The sequence below is a fragment of the Gossypium hirsutum genome, chromosome A05 (genome assembly GCF_007990345.1).
Source record: "Gossypium hirsutum isolate 1008001.06 chromosome A05, Gossypium_hirsutum_v2.1, whole genome shotgun sequence".
NCBI classification, from domain to species: Eukaryota; Viridiplantae; Streptophyta; class Magnoliopsida; order Malvales; family Malvaceae; genus Gossypium; species Gossypium hirsutum.
This window is the reverse complement of record NC_053428.1, coordinates 78,758,818-78,773,913: the sequence shown is the minus strand read 5'-3', so window position 1 is coordinate 78,773,913 and position 15,096 is coordinate 78,758,818. Positions and strand designations below refer to the sequence as shown.

At 36.5% G+C, this 15,096-nt stretch overlaps 1 non-coding gene across 1 annotated transcript; it reads right to left on the bottom strand.

Moving 5' to 3' along the window:
- Nucleotides 1-13,180: 13,180 nt before the first annotated feature.
- LOC121229910 (small nucleolar RNA R71) lies at nt 13,181-13,287 on the bottom strand. Its single transcript, XR_005927862.1, has one exon. It is a non-coding gene; the product is annotated as a small nucleolar RNA R71 (small nucleolar RNA).
- Nucleotides 13,288-15,096: the final 1,809 nt, after the last annotated feature.

Below are 15,096 nucleotides of genomic sequence, written 5' to 3'. Positions count from 1 at the left end.
TTAGCTAAAGGCAACTTTGCATGCCACAACAGTCGTGTGAATTGAAGTTTGGTATTAGAAAAATTGAGGAACTAGTAAGTTTTCTTACCTCTCTATACTTATGGATTAAAGAAAGAAATAGCGTAAGAACTCTTAAACGCTTTCTAGAATGACAAATTTTAGGTTTTTAAGGTTTGAATGCCTTCAAGATAATCGATAAGTGGTTATTATGTTTAGCTACCAAGACAAATGAGGTTTTGGCGATTGGAAAAAACTAATCTATTAAGAATAATGAAGCAATGTGAGTTTCTGCACTCCATTTCTGAAATGCTCAGTAGCTGGTTTAACTCTGTGATAAGTGCTGTGATGATAAATGATAAGCTTGTATAAAATTTGCTTAATGAATGGGTATCCGCCCAAGTAATTGATGTATGTATCATGTTTTAAGTGAAATGCATGTATTGTATGATTATATAGCTGGGGAATATCAATGGATAAGACGAAGTTAGAAATGGGAAAAAAAGGTGATTCTGTTAGATACCGCCATTACGGTGTTGCTAAGTGCACCCTTGATGTGCAAAGTTTCGGGCCTTGCGGATGGGACCTTGTGGTGTTCAAGTGTCAAGGTTAGGATGATGAATGGATGAATCAACAGAGGAATAAGGATAAAGAAAAGTGGAATTCTATTAAGATTTCACCATCTAGGATTGCTATGAGCAACTTGTGATGTGCAAAGCTCCGGACCTTGTCTGGGGGCACTTTAGTGTTTGAGCATCAAGGTGAAATGTGAAACAGGTCATTTGGGACGACACTATGATGACGTTTAGTAGGTTACATGTAACACCGTGATGACGATCAGTAGGCTCTATGGGCGACACCATGACGACAATAAGGTCCTTCAAGGCGATACCTCTTAAAGGTTTAAGGTGTAAGATCATAGCTCGACTATGGAAACCAATGAAGTCTAACGGCACAATAAGCACGTGATAGTCCTCCAGGACAATAACCACATAGTAGTCTATTAGAAAAATAAACACGATATTATTCTGGGAAAAACCACAGATCAGTATACTAGTGAAGAATATAACAAAGGTGATGATAACAGTGGATCAAAGAATGTCTTAAATTAATAGGGGTAAAAAGAGGAAGTGACTCATCAAATAGGAAGGTATACGTATTGTGTTTAGTTTATGATCGCCAAGAGAGGTGCAGATCCCACATTTTTGTGGGGGATATAGAATTGGGCTAGACAGTAGGTCAGCCATCAAGTAGATGTGAGTTTGGGAAAACCTACTGGAGCTTTAAGGGAAGAAAGTGTCAGCCTAAGGCTAAATTTCTAATAGAGTTTGTCAAGGCTAGTGATGGGAGGGAGTTTGTCAAGACCAAGAAAAGTGATAATAATATTGATGGCTACTCTAGGCGGGGGCTGCAAGCCCAATAAAATCGCTTTGAGAAAGAGGTTGAAAGGGAGACTACCTTAAAGGTTACACTATAAGCATCAGTGTCTCGAGGAGAAGGGGATGTTATATAAAGATAGAGTTTTGACAAAGACCTCCACTTTAGAAGTAATTGAAAAAGAATACTGAGCTTCACTAATCTAGAATATCAAGTATTAGTATCAAAGATCCTGTACGCTAATCAATGGCTCAGGGTGGTGAAGGCACTGGTCTTGCCAACTGAGTTGACAAATTTCTTCTACGAAAACCAAGGAGTTTGATTTTAAGCTAGATGCTTTATTTTCACCAAATCTATGTCAATATAAATATATAAGCCTTGTGTAGATCTTACTAAGTTCATTTGAACCTATGAAATGATTACTTGAATGCAGGATTAGGTAAAGATATGGGCATTACGAAGGACCAAGCCTTTGTCAACTGGAATAGTTGGCTTGCTATAGCTGTTCTCATATATAGAGGGGAACCCATAAAGGCCTTGCCTTAGGGTTTAAGTCGATTATTTTCATATTCAAGTATAAATCCACATATTATAATTAAATGTGTAAAGATTACACACCAGTTGTGAGCGAGATTTGTATTAGTTAGACTCCTAAAAACTTTGAGTTATTAAAGTATGTATTTAAATCCGAAACGTGAGTACCGTTTAAGTTATTTGGTTTGGTGTAGCATCTAGTACCTGATTCTAGCAATTAGGTCGGGTATAGAGTATTACAAATTGATTGGTATCAAAGCTCTGGTTTAGTCAATCCTCTGGAAATGGAAAGTTAAGGAATAACCCTTATATATGTGTTACAGTAGATTTGGCTTAGTTTCTCGAGAGTTGTTTTTAAAAAGTAACTGTGACATGAATAAGTGCAGGATTGGCGAATTATAGTCAGGTTTGCGACAATTGTAATACCGAATAGTAAGGAAAAGATGGGAGTCTCCATTATTTCAGCAAGATTTGTCCAAGTACAAGAAAGAATTAAGTAAAATCCTTGATTGGTAGACTAGCCATTTCCTTTGTGTTTTCTTCCATCTCAACATTGGCTTCCCTTTGGGTTGAAGAGATGGATGCATCGTTGGAGGTTTCATCCTAGAAGGCGGTACCACTTGAGGAATCCAAGTCGAATGTGTTTGAATCATGGTCGTAAAAGAGTTCACCGAACTCTTTCCATTTTTTTGAATTTTTCTCCAATAACCCCTTTTGGGATTTAGGACGTCAAAGCCAAGGCCGATCTTAAAAAGATGTAATAGCTCGATTTTTAGTTGTGTCAGAAACAGTGGTTCGAGACCTCCAAATCCGGCGAGTAAGCTCATAAATTTTACTATTTAATATTTACGAGTCAAATATGGTTTTAAAAAGATTTTTGAATTAATAAATTTTGTGCTATAATGAATTATTATGTTTGAGTGATAAAACTCTAGTTCAAATGATTTTAGAAAATGAGGTAACAAGACCTCGTTTCTATAAACCGAGCTGTAAATATTTATAAAAATATTTACAGAGTGTCATTAAGGTGGTATTAAAGTTTTGTTGAAAAATTTTAACGTTTTGACATTGAATCAAGAGTAATTAGGTATAAGGACTAAATTACATAAAGGGTGAAAGTTGAGTTATAGCTTAAAGAAAAATTAAAGGGACCAAAGAAGCAATTATGCCATTGTTTCTTTATGAGGTGGCATAAGGAAGATTTTTTGTGAATTTATTATATTTATTATAAAATAAACCTTAAGTGTTAAGTGTATATATATTATATTATATAATAATATACTAATGTATAATAAAACAAAATAATAATAAAAAAGAATTAAAAAGAAACAAAGCAAAAAAAAAGGAAACAGAATGAGAAAGAAAGAAAGAAAAAGAAAAGGGAGAAAGAAGGAGACGAAGACATTAGGGGTTTCAAAGTTTCAAGTTCAATTAGTTAGTCAATTTAGTCCATTTTTCTTGTAATTTTTATGTTTTTAAGATTGTTACTATTAGGTCCAACTACACATTACCTTTGTTTTCTAGTTTGTTAAAGATTTGGGATGTTTCCATTGATGAATCTATATGATTTTTTATGTTAAATGATGAATTTGAGATATTAGTTGTTAATTAAAAGTATTTTGTTAAGTGATTTTGATGAATTTTTTGATTAAGGATTTGTTAAGTTAGTAAAAATACAAGGGTTTGTTGTGAAATCATTTCAAAAATGGGCTGTATTGAATGCCATGAATATTCAGCTAGCCTGGGTTTGCATTAAATATGGTTAATTTGCATGTTTTGGGTTTAGGGACTAAATTGAATAAAAAGTAAAACTTGAGGGGTAATTTTGTAAAAATGTCAAAATGAAAAAATTGCATGAAATAAATTGTTTAATCGTCTAAAATAATATATTGAATGAAATTATTAATTTAGATCAATATCGGGTGGAAAATAGAGGAAAATAGAAAATTTCTAAAATGCCATTGAACTTTGGTATTTCTACAATTTAACTAGGTAAGTTCGTGTAACTAAATTGTGTATTTAAATGTTTTAAATTGAATATTTTTGTGTGTGAAATGTATAATTGCTATGTATAAGTATTGAACACATATCTAAATATATCCAACAAGTATTAAGTCTCATTTGAATAAATGAAATTCAATGGATATAGGGTTCCCGAATTGGTTGTAGTCTTGCATGTGTTGCGGACATACCATAGCTCAAAAGAGCATCCCGTTATTAGCTCTCATGAGAATCACAATATATGGCCCTCTCGAGCTTCCCATTATATAGTTTTTGTGAGCTTCGTTAATAACTCTTCGGAGCATCCCGATTGGTTGTGATTCTGCATATATTGTAGACACACCACAGCTCTTATGAGCATTCTGATATATGGCTCTTTGTGAGCTTCTTGATTAACAGCACTTCGGAGCTTCCCAATATTGGCTCACTTGAACTTCCCAATATATGGCTATTCGGAGCTTCCTAATTAATGGCTCTTCGGAGCTACCCGTTATTGGCTCGCATGAGCTTCCTGATTATGACTCTTATGAGCTTCTTATTATACAGCCCGTATAAGCTTCCCGTTACATGGCTCACATGAGCTTCCTGATTATGGCTCTTATGAGCTTCTCGTTATACAACCCAGATAAGCTTCCCGTTACATGGCTCACATGAGCTTCCTATTATATGGCTTGAGAAAGAGCTTCTCGTTTATGTGCTCGTATGAGCATTCCCGAATATGAATTGACGAATCACAGATTTGTACACTTTGCGTGTACTACCCGTGTATCCATCGATATTTTAAATGATTCAATGGGAAAAATCTTGACATGAGAAAATATGAGTACAAAATGAATTATTACCCGTATATGGTTGAAATACATGAAACTGATATTACATAACATGTTGAAATATGATATAGAAGATACATGTGTATGAAACTTTCCTGATGACTAAGTACATTAGTAATTACGAACTATTATCGGAATATATATGTATACAAAGTACATGGAAATGATGGTACATGGTATATTGAAATAAAAAAAAGAATGATATATATATTTATAAAGAAATAGTAAGAGAATGCATCATGGTATGTTTATATGTGAATATCTTTTAGATGTTGATACAAGGAAATTATGTAAATTAAGACGAGTAATAACCTCAAGTGTGACACGTAGAGAAAATAAGTTTATCAATGTTGATTTATATAGAATATGTGAAACTACACTAACAAGTGTTGCTGTTGATGCTTAGACAAGTGCCAAGATATTAATTGAATGGTAATATATTTATTTACATGATGCATTGAAATGGTAAGTACTCGAGAGAAAATATGCAAGTGCTCATGAAAGAGCGGTAAGGTTTAAATTGTGCAATTATTTATGAAACAACTTATCATGGGATTAATTCGAGAAAGGCTACGTTAAATGCACTAACTTGTGGATATTATGCTTATGAATTATGTGTTATGCACATGAAATGAGTGTGTAAAGTAAAGAAATGCAAATGAAGATAAAAAATTTAGAAGAGTTTAAAGTTGTTTAACATCCTACCATGTTAGGATAACATGTAAAAGTGATACTATGGATTTATTCATCTTGTGAGTCGATGAATATAGCTCCATGAGTATCGCAGTATCATTATTAGATTATTAAAAATATGAATAAATTTCATATTTGAAATGAATTGATATGATTAAAGTTTATACGAGCTTACTCAACATTTATTGCTTATATAGTTCTTTTTTTTACTTTCCAGATTATTGAAAGCTTGATCGGGTTGGAAGCTTGTCAGAATATATCACACTATCCGACAATTTTATTGGTACTTTCGGATGTTTTGATTTTGGTTATAATGGAATGTATAGGTATTTTGTTTAAAGTTGGCCCATATGTGTTTTGTTAAAATTAGTCACTTATTTGGCTTTTATGATTGATGTGTGATTTGGTTTATGATTGTGTGGTAAAAAGGTAAAATATTAGCTAAAAGTGCAGTTATATACATGTGGTTTGGGATGTGATGAATTAATCAGGAATCGATACCTTAATATATAAGGTATAAATATATTTAAATATATTAGTATTTAAAATACATTTTGACACCATATGTATGTTTTGGTAGGTAAGTGACTTGGTTTGAAATAATGCAAATTAGCTTGGTAAACCTTGGCTACAATTATGCATATAAGTTAGTTACACATATGAATATATTGAATACATGAACACACATGTTATAATCTATCATCTGAGGTACCTAGAGGAATATTGGTTGTATGTGAAGATATTATATATTTAAGGCTTGATTTTGACTTGTTTTGGATGCTTAATTATGGCTTGTAGATATTCATAATGATGATTAAAGGTTGATGTCAAATTGAGTGAGAAAAATGGCTTGTAAAATGGCCTATTCTCGTCCCCACGGGGAGAGACATGGGTGTGTGTCTTAGCCGTGTATGTCACACGGCCAGGTGGCATGGCCGTGTGTCCCCTATATTTTTAAAATAGAGTAAAACAGAATGATCACATGGCCTAGCACACGGGCGTGTGGCTTGGTTGTGTGACCCCTGCACCTTAATAATACAAGTTAGTATGCTCACACGGCCTGGCACACGAGTGTGTGGCTTGGCCGTGTGACCTAAGTCAGTGAGCTCATATGTTTGGACACGGGTTGAGACACAGCCGTGTGTCCCTATTTCGAATGTCCACACCACTTTAGACACGGGCGTGTCTTTTGACCGTGTGAGACACACGGCTTGGCAATATAGGCTTGTGTCTCCTGCACCTTTGAAAAAAATTTGAATGTTTTTCGAAAAATCTTTTGAGTACCCGATTATGTCTTGACTTGTTTCTAATGTATATTTGGGGCTTTGAGAGCACGTAAAAGGGATTTTAAGCTTGATCTTGATTAATTTCTGATATGAACCCTAAATGAAATGAAATGTCTAGTAATTGATCTATAAATTTTGGTAATACTTCATAACCCTGTTCTGACGTAGATACGGGTTAGGGGTGATACACAAGAGGCTACAAACATTTGAAGTTCATGTGGCGTAGGTCAAAGGGACCCATAGTCACTTGTATAAGTAGTACCAAACTGGATTTTAAAACTGGAAAATGTGCCTTAATAACTTTGTTCGTATTCGCTACAAATATTTCCAAAGCTGTGTTATTATCTTTTTGTACTTGCACCTTATTGGTGAGGTGATGTCTCTCTAGGGTCTCCAAATAATGGACCTTTTCCTCTAAATCTTTTTCTCGAGCCGTGGAGGCTTGGTATTTAGCTTCCCATGTAGAGACGGATTGAACAAATTCATGGTTTTGAATAACAAAGGCATCATAAGATTGGCGAAGTTGGGTGGGTGATTGTTCTCTCAAAAGGAGGGTTTGCTCAGACTCAGCCTGATTGGCCTCAACCTCATTACAGGCCTATTGGATAGCCCAACTCATAAGTTCCCACGCCACGGCTATTATTGTGTAAGAGCTCGCCAGCTTATCATGAGTGGGCTTGTGATTGCCCTCGGAAAAAGAAGAGGGGTAGGTGAACCCATTTAATTTTGGAGACAAGACCTTATCTTATTTTAATGAATCAGGGTTAGGAAAAAGGGATATTGATCTTTACCAATGTGTCTTCTTCAAAGGAAGAAGGTTTGTACCTCACCTGAGGAAAGGGTAAAATTGATAGCGTTGATCGAGAAAGTGCGTGGAGTGGAATCAGTAGTAACCTCGACTGGAACCCCAAGTTCAGACATCGATGAGTGTGAAGAGGGGGCTACATAAGTATCTAGCCTAGTGGGAAGGACAGAGGTGATTGGGGGAGAGATGAGGGATTCCCTCTTTGAGATTGAATGTTCTTCTCTAGGTCTTTGGCAACATTAACTAGGTTTGCTCTTTTCCTCAAAGTTAGAGGACTCTCTTTCTAGCCTTTACGCCTTATGGTGACTACTAACTGCCTGCACCCAGTTATCAGCTGCCACTGTAACTTCTTGCACACTTTTCATAAATGCATCCACATCTATGTGAGGAGGATGCTGGAGAAAGGTAAGGGGAGAGGAGGAGCTTGTAATTAAAAACTAAGAGTCAATAGTAGGATTGATATGGATTTGGTGAGAATGGACACCCTCAAGTTCAATCATTGAAGGGGATAAGTATGAAAGAGGAACACCTTAGGAGATAGAATGCTTTATTCTTTTCCTCACTAATGATTGGTCCAACTTGTCAGAAGCCCTCTAAGGCCATGCTTCTTTAGCAAGCTTCATTCTTTGAGGTTTGCTCACAATGCTAAATCCATTAATTTAAAGCTATTAGGGCTTTTATCTTCTAAACAGTAACAGAGAACATTCCTTACGGTTAGGAGTTTATCCAACCTCAGAGGACGCCCTAGCCTTAAGTGGTCATAAGGTCCGAGACAATTGTTTATCATTGAAGACAAAAAAACTCATGAGGGATAGACCACCTTGTAGGGAAGCCAAAGCTACCCTCAAGTTACTTTTCACCTGTATGAATTCATAGCAGTTTGAGTGGAAAATTAATGAGGAACTTTAAATGATAAACTCGTAGTCCTTACTAGTGTGGAAGTAGACTGTCCTAACTGAAATCCCCTGAGTAATGACCTCTAGTTGGTAAAAATGTTGAAACATGCCCAAGAATAGAGGCTCATAATGTTTACTACACTCAATGAAATAAGCTATCAGAGTTTTTTAAGAGAGATCACTAAGCTAACCGAGCACAAATCCATGGATATTTAACGCCCTACAAAAAAATGATGTAAAGGGAGATGGAAGCATGCCTCCAATAGGTATAGCGAGAGGATAAACCAGTTGAGGGAGTCACTTTGCTGGCAATCTCTTTCCTCGATTTCAAAATTGTAGGTGAAATTGGGTAGTCTGATTCCTCTGGATGACAAATATTTGAACATGTCATCATAAGAAGCCATACCTTTGTAAAATGACGATTCGGTGGGTGTGCTAGCTTTGTGGTTGGGTGACCCATGCACATACAAGAGAGAGGGCCTAATGCCACCTTGACCCCTCCGACTCCAATCATGGTAATCCCCTCGTCTTCCTCTTGATTATGGCCTAAACCGGGACATGATGAGGTTGTCATAGGTTGTAGAAGACGAAAAAGATTGAGGAAGAGTCACTTGAAAGGTGGGTAATGGCTTAGAGTGGTAAGATAGAACGAGGAAACTTTAGGAGGGAAAAAAGTTAGTTAAGGGTTTTAAAGAAGAACTAAAGCAACAAGAAGATTTGAAAGAGGAAACATGAAATACAGTGGAGAAAAGTTCCCTTTCTTTATATGCCACGATTTTAAATGACCAAACATTCGTGGGAAGTTAAGTTTAAAAATTTCCAGAAAATGGTTTAGGTCTCTCAATCGGGGGGTGGACACCCGTTAGTTACTGGGAAAGGTTCTTTTAGGCCCTTTGGTGACCAGAAATAGGAATGTTTGTCAATATTGTGTATGTCAAACCAAAAATTCGCCAGAATAGTTGTGGAAAAATTCTGGAATGATTACCTGTCATATAGGGAGAAAGGATAAACCCTATAATTGATTTGAAGCAGCCCTAAATGGCTCTATAATTGTTAGGAAAACTCAACTCAAGTTAATTCCAAACCCACTAAGAATGGTGGAGATGTCTACCTCTAGGTATGCAATAAATTATTTAAGAGAAAAGGGAAGTTAAGTTGGATCCCATCTTAAAACTTAGGCAAAAGAGGATATTTTGAGGATGAAATTTACTTTAAGGGAGTGGGATTTGTAACACTCGAATATTATTACTGACCCAGAATTTAAGGAAGTTAGGGTTAAATTGGAAGGGTTAGCAAGATTTCGGGCTCCATTAGGAACTTTAGAACATTTGAAGGTTGAATTTCGAATAGTTGGATCTCAACTTTGGTTTGGTTAGAATAGAACTGACTGCTTCCATAGTTGGAGACAAAATGATTAAGGATGAATACATGTGGTGAATGATGATGATCATGCCAAATGAGTATATATATGTGTGTAAGTGTGGAGATAGAATTTCTCAATTCTGCTCACACATTTTCCTTCCCGTAGCACCGGGGAGTATTTAGCTAAAGTTATCTCTGCATAATTATAGAGAGATAGGTCCTTCAGGATGAAATCGTAACGACGATTATTAGGTTCCATAAAGCAACACCACGATGATGATCAACAGACTCTACGAGGTCACACCATGATGGCGGTAAAGTCTTTCGGAGCGACAACTTTTAGAGGTTTAAGGTGTAAGACCATAGCTTAGTTATAGGAACCAATGAATTTCATCGTGATAGTAAACACGAGGTAGTCCACCAGGATAATAACACGAGGTTATACTGGGAAAGACAATAGATTAGTATAATAGTGAAGAATCAACCTAATGTGATTATAATAGTGGATCAGAGAACGTCTCAAACTAACAAGAGTGAAAAGAGGAAGTGAGTCCTCAGATAAGAAGGTATACATATTGGGTTTAGTTTGAGACTATAGAGGGAGGTGTGGATCTCACATTTTTTAGAAGGATGCAGAAGTAGGTTAGCCATCAAACTAATGTGAGTTTGGGAAAACCTACTAGAGTCTTCAAGGAAGAAAGTACCTGCCCAAGGCTAAATGTCTAGTAGAGTTCACCAAGGTTAGTAACGGGCGGGAGTCCATTAAGACCATGAAAAGTGATAATAATCTTGATGATATACCTTAAGCGGAGGCCACAAGCCTAATGAAACCTCTTTGAGAAAGGGGCTGAAAATGTGAGTACATAGAAGTTACACTACGAGCATCAGTGTCTTGGGGAGAAGGGGATGTTATTTACAGATAGTGTTTTGGCAAATACCTGAACTTCAACAATAATAAAAAATAAACGCTAAGCTTCGTTAATCCAGAATATTAAGTATGAGTATCAAGGATCCTGTTCGCTAATGAATGACTCAAGGTGATGAAGGCACTAGTCTTGCCAATTGAGTTGGAAAATTTCTTCTACGAAAACTAGGGAGTTTGATTTTAAGCTAGATGTTTTATTTTCTTCAAATCTATGCCAATATAAATATATAAGCCCTATGCATATCTCACTAGGTTCATTTGAACTTATGAAAGCAGGATTTTAAGCCAGATGCTTTATGTTACTTGAATGTAGGATTAGGTAAAGATATGGGCATCACAAGGGACGAAGCTGTTGTCAATTGGAATAGGTGGTGCGCTATAGCTATTAACGTATATAGAGGGGCACTGATAAACCATAATTTATACATATTTTTATCACATTCTGAACACATTTATGGACGATTTCTCCTTAGATTTGGTGAATTCGATGCTCCTAATTCTTTAATTTCATGTTTTATACTTAGGTGAGCATCGGAGAGTAAAAAGAGCGAGAAACGGGTTGAAAACGGAGAAAATGAACCTACATGGGAAATCAACACGGCCTAAACTTCCTCACACGGGCGTGTTACACAGCCGTGTCTCTTTGGTAGGATCGAAGCATGACTTACACGGGTAGACTACACGGCCGTGCCTATTCGACAGCCTTGACCATGGGCCGGAGTAATCGCACACGGGAGTATCACACGGACGTGTCCCTGCCGAGCCCAAGTATAACCCTATTCAAAAAAGGCCAATTTTGAGGGCTCTTAGGCATTCTAAAGCCTATTTAAACACCCGAGGAGGCAGTTATGAAGGGAGACGCAGAGAAGAAGGCAAGGAATTACTCAAGGGAGGCCGATTGGTCCATCTCAGAAGCCGAATTCATCATCAAGACTGAAGATCTCCCTTCAATTTCCATTCAGAGATTTTGGGTTTTCTTTATGATTTGTATTCATTATTTTTCTAAGATTTTTTCTTCTATAGTCATGAACTAAACCCCCTAAATACCTAAGGGGAATGAAACCTAAGACGGATCTTGTTATTATTATCTGAATTGTATGATAAATATTTGACTTGTTCTTAATTATGAGTTCTTAATTCTTGTTTTAATATTCCAGGTTATTGATTCGAGTTAATGCTCTTATTCAGAGGAGGAATAGACCCTGTCTAAAAGTAAATTTGTCATAATTAAGCGGAGTTGATTGCACGCGTAGAGATAGAGTGATAAGATTTTGCCGGATTAGTGTGAAACCTGATAAGGGGATTCATAGATCGAGTTAATGCAACACTAGGTGTTAGTTAGAAAGATATTTCAATTAATCAACCTAGGGTTAGATGTTATTAGTCTCGAGAGAGATAATAATATAACTTAGGGATCTCTACGGATCAAGTCAAATGAATAAATCGTCTGATTCAGAGTCAAATAACAAGTGAAGTCTAGGTGGATTTTTCCTTGGGTATTGTCTTAATCAATCGAATTTTCCCAAAAGCTTTTCCTCAATTTCTCTCTGTGCACTCTTAGTTTAGTTAATTAATTTAGACAAACAAATCCCTCAATTTTTAGGCTAGATAATAAAGAAAAAGTAATTACTAGTACTCTTGGTTCCTTTGGGTTCGACAATCCGGTCTTGCTAAAGCTATACTACTGTTCGATAGGTACACTTGCCTTTTTCGTGATAATAGTTAGTTCCAAGAACGCTTAATTATAAATTTTTAAAACCTGTCACGAATATCACGTGCCAAGTTTTTGGCACCGTTGTCGGGGAACTAGGATATTAGGAACACTCGATTTTTATTACTTTAGCCATTTTACTTTTATTGCAATTTAAATTTTTATTTTCTTCTGACAGTTTTTTCTAGTTTATGACCAAAAGAAACCTGTCAAGGCCATTACTGTTTGATAGTGAGATTGATCGCACAATTTTTAGAAATCGAAGAGAAATAAGACGAAGCTTAAGATACAAAGAGGGTGAGCAAGAGGACGATATTTCAACCACAACCGAGGAGATGGCTGAAAACCAAGAAAATTCGCTACCTCCTACGATTGCTGCTAATCAGAATCCTTCTCCACGTACTATATATGATTATGCTAAACCTTCTTTAACAAGAATTGAATCGAGCATAGTTAGGCCTGCTGTTACTGCAAATAATTTTGAACTGAAACCTAACAACATTCAAATGATTAACAGTTTGTTTAGTTTCATGGTTTGCAGGATGAGGATCCCAACACTCACTTAGAAAATTTCCTAGAGTTTTACGACACTTTTAAAATCAATGGCATTTCTGATGATACCATTCGCCTTCGGTTGTTTCCTTTTTTGTTGAGGAATAAAACTAAACAATGGTTGAACTCGTTATCAAGAGGGCCAATCACTACTTGGGAACAAATGACAGAAAAGTTTTTATTAAAATATTTTTCGCTGGCTAAAATAGCCAAATTACGTAATGATATCTCTTCTTTTGTATAGATGGATTTAGAAATGCTCTACGATGCATGGGAGAGATACAAGGACCTTTTGAGAAGGTGCCCTCACCATGGGTTACCACTTTGGCTACAGGTTCAAACGTTTCATAATGGCCTGAATCTTTGAACTCGACAGATGACCGTTGCAGCCACTGGCAGAACTATCAATAATAAGACACCTGAAGATGCTTATCAATTTATAGAAGAGATGTCACTGAATAATTATCAGTGGCAAGTCATGAGGACAAAGCTAACAAAAACAGCTGGTGTTTTTAACGTCGATTCGGTCATCGTGCTCTCTAATCAGGTAGAACTTTTGAACTGAAAAATTGACAACTTTCTTGGTTCTTCACAGGTTCACCCAGTAATGCAGTGCGAAGCAAGTAGAGGTGGATCAAGCAATTCAGATTACCCACCCTATCGCTACAACATGGAGAACGAGCAGTTAAATTACATGGGTAATAATCCTCGATCTCAAAATAATCCTTATAGTAATACTTACAATGCAGGTTGGAGGAACCACCCAAATTTCTCATGGGGAGGCCAAGGGAATCAGCGACCACCACCACCTCCAGGCTTCCAAAAACCACCGTACCAACAAGAGAAAAAGCCGAACCTTGAGGAGATGCTAACAAAATTCATCTTAGTGTCAGAAACTTGTTTTCAGAATACCAAGACAGCACTTCAAAATCAACAAGCGTCGATCCAAGGGCTCAAAACTCAGATAGGTCAGCTTGCTAAATTGATATCTAAACGACCACAAGGTAGCCTGTCGAGTAACACTGAATCTAACCCAAAGGAGCCAATCAATGCAATTACCATTCAAGATGAGGAAGGGTTAGTTGCACCTGAACCAGAACCGAGACAAGAAACTGTGGTAATCAAGGTAAGGGTGATGTGGACCACAATGACCAAAAATTGATAAGTAAAGAATACAAACCTCGTGTACCATACCCAAACACGACAAGGAAAGACCACACAGAAGATCAATTCGGTAAATTCCTTAAATTATTAAAGAAGTTACATATTAACTTACCGTTTATTGAAGCTCTTTCGTAGATGCCAAACGCAGTCAAATTCTTAAAGGAGCTTTTAACAAATAAGCGAAAGTTGGATGAGGCGTCGCATGTGGAACTAAATGCGGTTTGCTCAGCCATACTATAGAATAAACTGGCCAACAAATTAAAAGATCCAGGGATTTTTACGATTCCTTGTTTAATTGGTAGCCTAGATGTTAATAATGCCTTGGCTGATTTAGGGGCTAGTATCAATGTCATGCCTTACAAAATATTTAAACAACTAGGTCTTGGGAAACCCAAATAAACTAGGATGAGTATTCAATTAGCCGATAAAATAATCAAATTTCCTAGGGGGATTATTGAAGATGTACTCGTTAAAATTGACAAATTTATATTCCCAATTGATTTCGTTGTTCTAGACATAGAAAAGGATAGTAACATTCTTTTAATTTTAGGGAGGCCCTTTTTAGCAACTGCTAGAACAAATAATTGATGTTGGCACAGGTGAACTCACACTTCTTGTGGGAGACGAAACAATCACCCTTCAAGCTTGTAATTCGAGTAACACATCAAAAATTGAAGGTGGTTGTATAAATCATTCTACTAAAACTGACAATGTGGTGCAACCTACTTTGCAGGAAATAAGTTCGAAGAACCTACACGAGCCATGTTCAAGCAACAATAAAAGACCTATCTATGAAGAACGAAGGCTACAAATCGAGAAACTAGATGAATGGCAAACACAGAAATCGAGAACATCCGATAAACTAAAATTGAGCCAGGACAAGCTCAATACATCACCAAATCAACTTAAGTTTGGAGACAAAGTACTATTAGATGCAGCAGATCCTCGCATTACCACTTCTAA